This window comes from Bos indicus, chromosome 18, assembly GCF_029378745.1.
Source record: "Bos indicus isolate NIAB-ARS_2022 breed Sahiwal x Tharparkar chromosome 18, NIAB-ARS_B.indTharparkar_mat_pri_1.0, whole genome shotgun sequence".
NCBI lineage: Eukaryota > Metazoa > Chordata > Mammalia > Artiodactyla > Bovidae > Bos > Bos indicus.
The window spans coordinates 3,716,377-3,727,080 of record NC_091777.1 but is presented as its reverse complement, the minus strand read 5'-3'; positions in this window follow the sequence as shown (position 1 = coordinate 3,727,080).

Here is a 10,704-nt window from a genome sequence, read left to right as displayed (position 1 = left end):
TCTTTATCTGTACAGAAGTAACACCAAGTCATGTTCACAGGAGGGTTTAACTTCCACTGGCCACTCAGAATCAGCAGTCAGGGATGGAACGGAGGAAGCACTGATTAATAGAGCTTTAAAGGCTGCTTCAGATGCCTTAAGGCAAATACAGTATCCAAGAATTCCACATCTTTCCACTGGTTCAAAATTTCATTCATAATCACTACTTTAGCCAAATTATACAGGACGGCAGTTTCCCAATGACAAAAGCCTGTTTCCTTTCTTTTTTTGGCACTTCAAGGGCAACCCAAGGCTATTTCAATAAATTATGGATATGCAGTTACAGAAAAAAAATCAGGAAATGGAGACAGGGACAATGTCCTCAGAGGATCGGGTAGAACACAATGGAGTATATATCTGGTCATTATATTTAAGGGAGCAGGCACAGGGGAGAACACAGCTGTAATGCCTTATTAAGTACCCTGGGCTGCTTAGAAAGGAAGGAGCTTTGTCTAAACACAGGTACAGAATTTTCCACAAAGGGCTCCTACCTTTAAAGTGTTCATCTTTCTAACCCCCAAAGCTTAGCACAAGTAACAAAAGAAAATCTTTTTCTCCAAAGTTGAAAAGAAAATATCTACCCATTCCTTATGTTGCTCCCTGGTTCCCTATATACAGAGCACTTCCTGTGGAAAAATGACCTAAAGTGGTAGAATTCTTTAATGAAGGTTCTCACTTTATTACAGATTAAATGCACCACATTGTCAATTTATAAAACTATCAACATGGATTGAGAAGTAGTTCCCATGCCTGCTAGATTGTGTTATTAGCTCAAAGCTGATTATCTGACTACTTTTCTATAAAAGTGAAGCCCAGCAACTACAGATCTGGAGAATCCACGCCTCAGAAGAAACCAGCAACGTGGCCTTGTGAGCTCACTGAGCTCCCTCAGCGAACCCCATCTCTCCACCTAGAGCAAAGCTCTGGGCAGTAGCCACTGTCAACTGCAAAGCAGTCATCTGGAGAGTATGTAATTAAAATTGATTTTGTATCCACCTATATACTGTTTTTAATCAATTTACTATTTCCTTGTTGAATTATTCTAAAGGCTGAACCTCATGGTACAAAGGGCTATTTTTTTTTTTACAGAAACATCCATTATACAAAATGTTGAAGTTATTTTCAAACATAGTAATTCTCACAAAAATTTTTTTCAAAGAAGGTTTACCAACCTCTTTGTTCTTTGAACCAAAGCCAGCGATATTCCATAAAACTCTGAGAAGTGAAAAAGAAACAACTAATAATTTTCATGAAGCAGTGGTGGGCAGAGTGAGGGTTTCAGCAAATGGCAGTTGTGACGGTTTGTCAAATCTTCCAGAGTATTCTCCTACATATCACCAACTTAAGGGATGAAGGCAAATGGATGCTTTGGAGGATGTATCTTACTAAACTTACTGAACTTACTAAAGATATTTTCTCCACCAACCCTTCCATTCATTTTAAAATTTCCTAATCCCTCGTATTAATTGCCTTCCAGTTTGAAATACCTAGAATAATTTCCTTTCTGCTGACCAACTCCTAGCTAATCCAATAAGGAATACAAATTACCCTCAGACTGACCACTTTTACATTTAAAAAGTAAAATAGTTAATTTTATATAGTCCAAGTAACCAGGGTTTAAAGAAAATTAACATTTCTATCTAGTCAGATAACAATGGTCACTTCCAACCACACTTCATCCTCTGACATAATCTGGGATCATGTGATCATGTGGTTGGTTGACTTGCGTTCATGTGACCACTAAGTACTGCCCTTCATTAAAAGTCGGCAATGGCCCCTCGGATCACTGATACCATCTCCAATTAATAGTGCAGGACACCAAATATATGGCAGTCTTAGGTCCCACATGCAGAAATAGATGAATCTGAAATCAAACCGGATACCGCCTCATGCCTGAGCCCTTTCTGTCACAGGCCCTGACTTTTCACCATAGTATGTGATATTACAGAATGGTCATGATGAACATTTTGGGAATTAATATAAGGTAACCAACACCATACATTGTTTTGTAACAGCATCTACATTCTGAAATCTCTCCCATATGGCCAGATACTGTGGAAATCTTCCCAGCCAGCTCATAGCGGTAGATGTGTGGCTTTCAAGATGCTGTGAAAACCTAGTACCACGTGGGTCCCCATGGGATGGGCTCTCAAGAAAAGATCTAACAAAGGGGCTGACTAAAGGATATGGATCTAATGCAACAACAATAACAACAACAATCACAAAAAGGTTATTCCCAAGACATATGTCACTGGAAGACATACTGGCTGCACTCACCTGGGTCTTCTATGAAACACACATGGTGACATATTTCTCCCCAAAACCACCACTTTCTTCAATTTTCTTAGCCAAATTCTGTAAATTCTGAGGCTCTTCCAGAAAAGATGTACTTTTTTGCTGAGAACAGTGCAACAGCAGAGCCCTCTCTTTGGCAGGCAGTTACTTAAAATATGCCCACTGGACTTCACAGTGGGAGGCTTGGCCTCACCCTGGGGCAAGAAACTGTACCACCAGCAATTTTCCCTGCCAATCCTTCCACATGACGAAGCACATATGGATGCAAATAAGCTAATCTTTCTCTGGAAGAGTAAGCTGCACCTGGCAGTACCTTACAGAAGCGCCAGACAGAGAAGATGTGATTGTGAGGTACCTGGGGGACTGCCACAAAGCAGGCTGGGAAAATCCCCACCTGGGATACTTCAGAGAAAACCTAATCATCTGCTGGGATAATTGGCCTCTGAAAGGGATACATGCTAATAATAGCATTGAGCCATAAGGTTATTAAACTGCCGAAAGGTTAGGAATATGTGCCTATTGATTAGAGCATTCCTGAAGATAGCAAAGCCACCAGTTAAAATAAATGGATGACCTGATATGAAGAGGAAGAAACTGTGCATCCTGTTATGTGGTAAAGAAGACTGAGGGACGCGTCATCTCCTCACATAACAAAACATAAAGAAATTACATAAAGAGCCTGATGGTTCTCTGTAAAAATTGGGAAACTACCAAACCACCAAAATAATGATGCTGGTACACAATATAATTAGGAAAAGGAAAATAATCTTAAAAGGATCTGTAAATACATGGTCTAGCTTGCTTTCCAAAACATGCCCCTTTAATTTCTCTCTCTACCCTGGATTTTCTAATGACAAGACATGTTTTAAAACATGTTGATGATATCACTACCCTTCCTCCCATAGACAGATGGGTGTCCATGCCCCCTCCTTAAATATTAGTGACCTGCTTGTAACCAGTGAGATGGGGGAAAGTGATGCCACAACACTTCCAAAACTAGGGCAAGAAAAGACAACGCAACTCCATCTGGTTCTCTCGGAACATTCGCTCTAGGAAAACTCAGACTCCATATAATAAATAGCTGCCCTGAGACCACCATGCTGAAGAAGGTGAGCAATGAAGCAATTCCCTACTGCCCCAGCTGTGGTTCTCGCTAACCAACCACTTCCCTCATAGCTCAGTTGGTAGAGAATCCGCCTGCAATGCAGGAGACCCCAGTTTGCAGTCAGGAAGATCTGTTGGATATAGGCTACCCGCTCCAGTATTTTTGGGCTTCCCTCGTGGCTCAGCTGGTAAAGAATCCGCCTGCAATGCAGAAGACTTGGGTTCGATACCTTGGTTGGGAAGATCCCCTGGAGAAGGAAATGGCTACCCACTCCAGTATTCTGGCCTGGAGAATTCCATGAACCATATGGTCCGTGGGGTAGCGAAGACTTGGACACGACTGAGCAACTTTCACTTCATCAGCTTCAATTCCTAATCACATGAATGAGCCATCTGCTGCCAGCCACACCATTCGCTGACCATTGCCACAACCAACATCTGATCAAAACAGCACAACACACCCCCAAACAAGAGCTGCCTGTCAAGCCATTTCCAAATTCCTGAGACACAAAAATATGAGCAAACAAAAAGGTGATTTTTTTCCCCACACCATTACGTTTTGAGATAATTTGTTACGCAAAACATTGCCAACCAGTCTCCAAACTTCCAACAAATAATAACATTCAGTAATGTCTTTCAATTGACAAAGTACAATCACATCATCTCAATTAATTTTTATAAATATCACGTGAAACAGGTATAATAATCACACACTACAATGACCAGAACAAACAATATCACAATTAGGATTCAGATCCATGTCATCTTATTCCAATGACCTTCAACGTTGTGCTGACTCCCAAACAAGGTGATATATTTTAAATGGCTAAAAAATTTATCTACTCAAAAATTCTAGATAATGAAAAAATGCTAGGTAATTAAAAAACTAACAGCAGTGTTCCTTTGCCTGACATTTCCAGATGGACTGTCTCGCCATATATTTGTGCTTTTTTTTAATTAAAAAAAAATAATAAAGCAATTCTTGCAAAGTCTAGATGACAGCCAATCCTTGCATTTCTTTATATTTGTAACTAACAAGATGATTTCTATGCAATTTTACCCTCACCATTATAAGGAACAGACCAATTTTCAGGAAATGAAATAAAAATGAATTTTAACCACGGATGGAAAGACTTGTATTTCATAACAACTCTCTGGATTTCACATTTTTAATCACACATTGAGAATTGATTGGTTGGGGTCCTTAAATTTAGAATTTGCTTACTCCTAAAAGAGTTTGCCAAATCTGGCATGTTGTCTAGGTATTTTGAATTCCCTTGTATTAATTTTTTTACAATGGAGAAGTCAACAAAAACACACTTACTTTTTCTTATTAAGGGCACTAATGTGATACAAATAAGTGTTCAACATGCTTCCAGCCTTAAAGAAGCTTACAATCTTGTTGGGGCTATTTTGATATAAATTTGTATGATGCAGAAGAAATCATATTGGATTAGGAATATATTTCCTTGCATACCTAAAAAGGGTACTAGAAATACGAAGCTTGAAAATGCCTTAAAATTCACAAAACACAAGGAAATGTGATATAAAATATGTGCAGATTAAAACAAAGATTTTGACCAAAATGGTGACTGGAGCCCATGATATTTCTGCTCTGTTTTTGGAAAGTATTAAGTTATATTTTACTGGCTGATTCCAAAAGAGACAGTCAATTGCTGATTACTAACCCCTTCTGATTACATACACCACACAAGAAGAAAACACAAAACTAGGTTTCCTAGGAATTCTAATCAAGATAGACATTGGTGAGATTCCAGGAATTCACCTGAAGTTCAGTTCAGTTAGGTTGCTCAGTCGTGTCCGATTCTTTGCAACCCCAATGGACTGCAGCATGCCAGACTTTCCTGTCCATCACCAACTCTTAGAGTTTACTCAAACTCATGTCCATCAAGTCAGTGATGCCATCCAAACCAACTTAGCCTCTGATGTCCCCTTCTCCTCCTGCCTTCAATCTTTCCCACCATCAGGGTCTTTTCAAATGAGTCAGTTCTTCACATCAGCCTGCAATAAGCAGGGTGACAATATACAGCTTTGACACACTCCTTTCCCAATTTGGAACCAGTCTGTTGTTCCATGTCCAGTTCTAACTGGTGCTTCTTGACCTGCACATAGATTTCTCAGGAGGCAGGTCAGGTGGTCTGGTATTCCCAACTCTTAAAGAATTTTCACAGTTTGTTGTGATCTACACAGTCAAAGGCTTTAGCATAGTCAATAAAGCAGAAGTAGATGTTTTTTCTGGAACTCTCTTGCTTTTTTGATGATCCAAAGGATGTTGGCAATTTGATCTCTGGTTCCTCTGCCTTTTCTAAATCCAGCCTGAACATCTGGAAGTTCACAGTTCATATACTGTTGAAGCCTGGCTTGGAGAACTTTGAGCATTACTTTGCTAGTGTATGAGATGAGTGCTAAGATCGTGGCATCTGGTCCCATCACTTCATGGCAAATAGATGGGGCAATAGTGGAAACAGTGGCTGACTTTATTTTTGGGGGCTCCAAAATCACTGCAGATGGTGACTGCAGCCATGAAATTAAAAGACGCTTACTCTTTGGAAGGAAAGTTATGACCAACCTAGACAGCATATTAAAAAGCAGAGACATTACTTTGACAACAAAGGTCCATCTAGTCATGGCTGTGGTTTTTCCAGTAGTCATGTATGGATGTGAGAGCTGGACTATAAAGAAAGCTGAGCACTGAAGAATTGATGCTTTTGAACTGTGGTGTTGGAGAAGACTCTCGAGAGTCCCTTGGACTGCAAGGAGATCCAACGAGTCCATCCTAAATGAGATCAGTACTGAGTGTTCATTGGAAGGACTGATGTTGAAGCTGAAACTCCAATACTTTGGCCGCCTGATGCGAAGAGCTGACTCATTTGAAAAGACCCTGATGCTGGAAAAGATTGAAGGCAGGAGGAGAAGGGGATGACAGAGGGTGAGATGGTTGGACGGCATCACCAACTCAATGGACATGAGTTTGGGTAAACTCCAGGAGTTGGTGATGGACAGGGAGGCCTGGCGTGCTGCAGTCCATGGGGTCACAAAGAGTTGGACACGACTGAGCAACTGAACTGAACTAAACTAAGATGAATGCAAGTGTACAGTACTTTGAACATTCTTTGGCATTGCCTTTCTTTGGGACTGGAATGAAAACTGACCTTTCCCATTCCTGTGGCCACTGCTGAGTTTTCCAAATTTGTTGGCATATTGAGTGCAGCACTTTCACAGCATCATCCTTTAGGATTTGAAATAACTCAATTGGAATTCTTCACCTCCTCTAGCTTTGTTTGTAGTGATGCTTCCTAAGGTAGTGATGCTTCACGTGAAGTAGGTCACTGAAAGTCTAAGTTGAGGTTTATTAGCTCAGATAATGTCTAATTGAAGTGAATAAGACAAATGGAATTGTGAAATAAATATAAACAATTTCTGAAATTTCTTAGAGCAATTTACCTAGACTCTATGAAAATAAATATTTACATACTCTATGGTTGCTACAAAATCTAAATTTTCCTGAAGTTATTTTTTTCTATCACCACTAAGAGGATATGACATGCTTCAGAGAAATAAACTAGAGAATTGGGCATAGTTCACTCGCACCAGGCATCTGATTTAATACTACGGGGAAAATCTCACAAAGAAATACAAGGTTCTCTTGAAACATTAGGGATTCAGAAGAGAATATGCCCATTTCTCTTGATTTCTGTATTTAAGCACAAACCAATGGAGGAAATTTTCCTGCTTTAAGTGATTCAAAACCACAGCAGGACGGCACTCTGGCTTGTAAATCAAGATGACAGTATCTTGATGTCAATGCCCCTGAGTTGTACCACAAGCTTGAGGTCCACTTTTGGCTTTAGTTTTCTGTCAAAATAAACAACAGCAGTGGAACACTAAACATTTGAGAAAATCTTATTAAGGAGATTCCAGTCCAGCACAGTGACCTACACACCAAACCTACAGTTACGTATGGAACAACTCCCTCTTGGGAATAAAACCTTAAGACTGGTTGGTTGAGCGGCACCTACGTCTCGGGAGGAGGAGAGAAGGAGCGGGTAGGACAGGGTGCACACGGATCCCCACAAACCTCACCCCCCGAGCGGCAACCCACAGTCAGGAGGGAACTCACACCTTCTGCTTCTCCCTGAGGAGTGAAGGCTTTGAACCCCACATGAGGCACCCCCAACCTTCATGACCCACATCTGACATGAGCCTCCAAAACATCTAGCTTTGAAAACCAAGGGGGCTCACCTCACCAGACCCACACTGCGGCCATCTGGGAAACAGCTCTGGAAGGCCGGTGCTGACTCACCTGCTAGCGCCCAGCGCGGAAGCCGCCTCCAGGGACGCCCAGCCTGCGCGGCAGAGGCTTTGCTGGTCCTGAAGCGTCGGCTCAGCGGCCGGTGTCTGATGTCACACACCCGGGAGCCGGAGCCGGCTGGGGCTCGCTCAGAGGGAGACCCGCAGGCGGCGTCTCTGCCCTTCTTCCAAGGCTGGGATCTCCCAGGAGGGACTTCGCACACATCAGGCCCTGGTACGACTTAAGTTCCTGGGTTTCAGTTTGGTGCTCAGTTTTACATCAGGTGCATGGTTTGATATAGGTGCTGGGTTTTACGCCAGGTCACCCAGCTGTATATTTCGTGCCCCGTTATTATGTCAGGTGCCCAGTTTCAGGTACAATGTCAGCTTCTATGTCCGGTGCCCCCAGGTTTACATCAAGTACCCCAGTCTTCTGTCAGGTTCCAGGTTCACGTCAGATACCCGGCTTTTACGTCAGACGCCCAGGTTTACATCAGGCACTCGATTCTACGTCAGGAGCCCAGGTTTACATCAGGCGCCTAGTTTTACCTCAGACGCCCAGGTATGTCAGACACCCAGTTTCTATGTCAGGCACCCAGTTTTACATCAGGCGCCCAGACTTACGTCAGGCGCCCGGTTTCTACGTCAGACGCCTGGTTCTAGTCAGGCTCCCCGGTTTACGTCAGGCACCCAGTTTCTACGTCACACGGCAGGGTTCTGCATCAGCCGCCCACATCAGGTGCTGGGCTTCTACACCAGAGGCCATGTCGGGTGCCCAGGTTTACTTCAGGAGCCCAGTGTTTTAATGTGCCTGGTTTTTACATCAGGCGCCCAGGTTTATGTTAGAGTCCAGGTTCTACATTAGGCACTGTATTTTTACATCAGGCGCCAGAGTTCTACATTAAGCCACAGGTTTTTACGTCAGGCACCCAGGTTTATGTCCGGTGCCTGGTTTTTACGTCAGGCACCCAGGTTCTACAGGCACCGAGGTTTCCGTTAGGGACCCAGGCTCTACCTTAGGCACCCAGTTCAACGTCTGGTACCCCAGTTTTCCATGGGGAACCCGGTTTTAAGTCAGCTTTGGGGTTTTACGTCTGTTGCCCCTGAGTTTACATCAAGTGTCCCAGTTTTATGTCAGGTCCCAGATTCACATCAGGTACCCGATAATAAGTCATGTGACATGGTTTCACATCTGGTGCCGGGTTTAGTGTCAGGTGACCCAACTTTCTGTCTTGTGCCCCAATATTTTTTTTTTAAGTAAAGTAAAGCTTTTATTATTTGCAGCTTATGAAAATACGAAGATTAACATGTAGAACCTACATACAACATATGTAGAACCTAATACAAACTAATGGAATTAGTAAATTATTTTAGCTAGGTAGGTCCCTGGATAGATCAATAAACAAAAATTATATTTTCATATACCAACAACAAAAAAATTTGCAAATGAGTTTTGAAGTGAATTCTTTGTACATCATGAAAAAAATACCAAATACTTAAAGAAGTAGGTCCTCCTTATTTGTGGAGGATGTGTTCTATGACACCCCCCAACCTCCCTCCCATGCCTGAAACTAAAGATAGTACTAGGCCTTGTGTATAAAGTTTTTCATATACAAACATACCTGTGATAATGTTTAACTTATGAATTAGTCACAGAAAGAGATTAACAACAATAACTAATAATAAAATAGAACAGTTAAAACACTATTGGAAAACTCAGCAGTGGCCACAGGACTGGAAAAGGTCAGTTTTCATTCCAATCCCAAAGAAAGGCAATGCCAAAGAATGCTCAAACTACCGCACAATTGCATTCCTCACACGCTAGTAAAGCTCAAAATTCTGCAAGCCAGGCTTCAGCAATACGTGAACCCTGAACTTCCACATGTTGAAGCTGGTTTAAGAAAAGGCAGAGGAACCAGAGATCAAATGGCCTACAACTGCTGGATCATTGAAAAAGCAAGAGAGTTCCAGAAAAACATCTATTTCTGCTCTATTGACTATGCCAAAGCCTTTGACTGTGTGGATCACAATAAACTGTGGAAAATTCTGAAAGAGATGAGAATACCAGACCACCTGACCTGCCTCTTGAGAAACCTGTATGCAGGTCAGGAAGCAACAGTTAGAACCGGACATGGAACAACAGACTGGTTCCAAATAGGAAAAGGAGTACATCAAGAATGTATATTGTCACCCTGCTTATTTAACTTATATGCAGAGTACATCATGAGAAATGCTGGGCTGGATGAAGCACAAGCTGGAATCAAGATTGCCGGGAGAAATATCAATAATCTTAGATATGCAGATGACACCACCCTTATGGCAGAAAGTGAAGAAGAACTAAAGAGCCTCTTGATGAAAGTGAAAGAGAAGAGTGAAAAAGTTGGCTTAAAGCTCAACATTTAGAAAACTAAGATCATGGCATCCAGTCCCATCACTTCATGGCAAATAGATGGGGAAACAGTGGCTGACTTTATTTTTGGGGGCTCCAAAATCACTGCAGATGGTGATTGCAGCCATGAAATTAAAAGACACTTACTCCTTGGAAGGAAAGTTATGACCAACCTGCTGCTGCTGCTGCTAAGCCACGTCAGTCGTGTCCGACTCTGTGCGACCCCAGAGATGGCAGTCCACCAGGCTCCCCCCCCATACCTGGGATTCACCAGGCAAGAACACTGGAGTGGGTTGCCATTTCCTTCTCCAATGCATAAAAGTGAAAGTGAAGTCGCTCAGTCATGTCCGACTCTTAGCGACCCCATGGAATGCAGCCTACTAGGCTCTTCCATCCATGGATTTTCCAGAGAAGAGTACTGGAGTGGGTCACCAGTGCCTTCTCCTACCTAGACAGCATATTAAAAAGCAGTGATCTTACATTGAGATCTTTAATCCATTTTGAGTTTATTTTTGTGTATGGTGTTAGAAAGTGGTCTAGTTTCATTCTTTTACAAGTGGTTGACC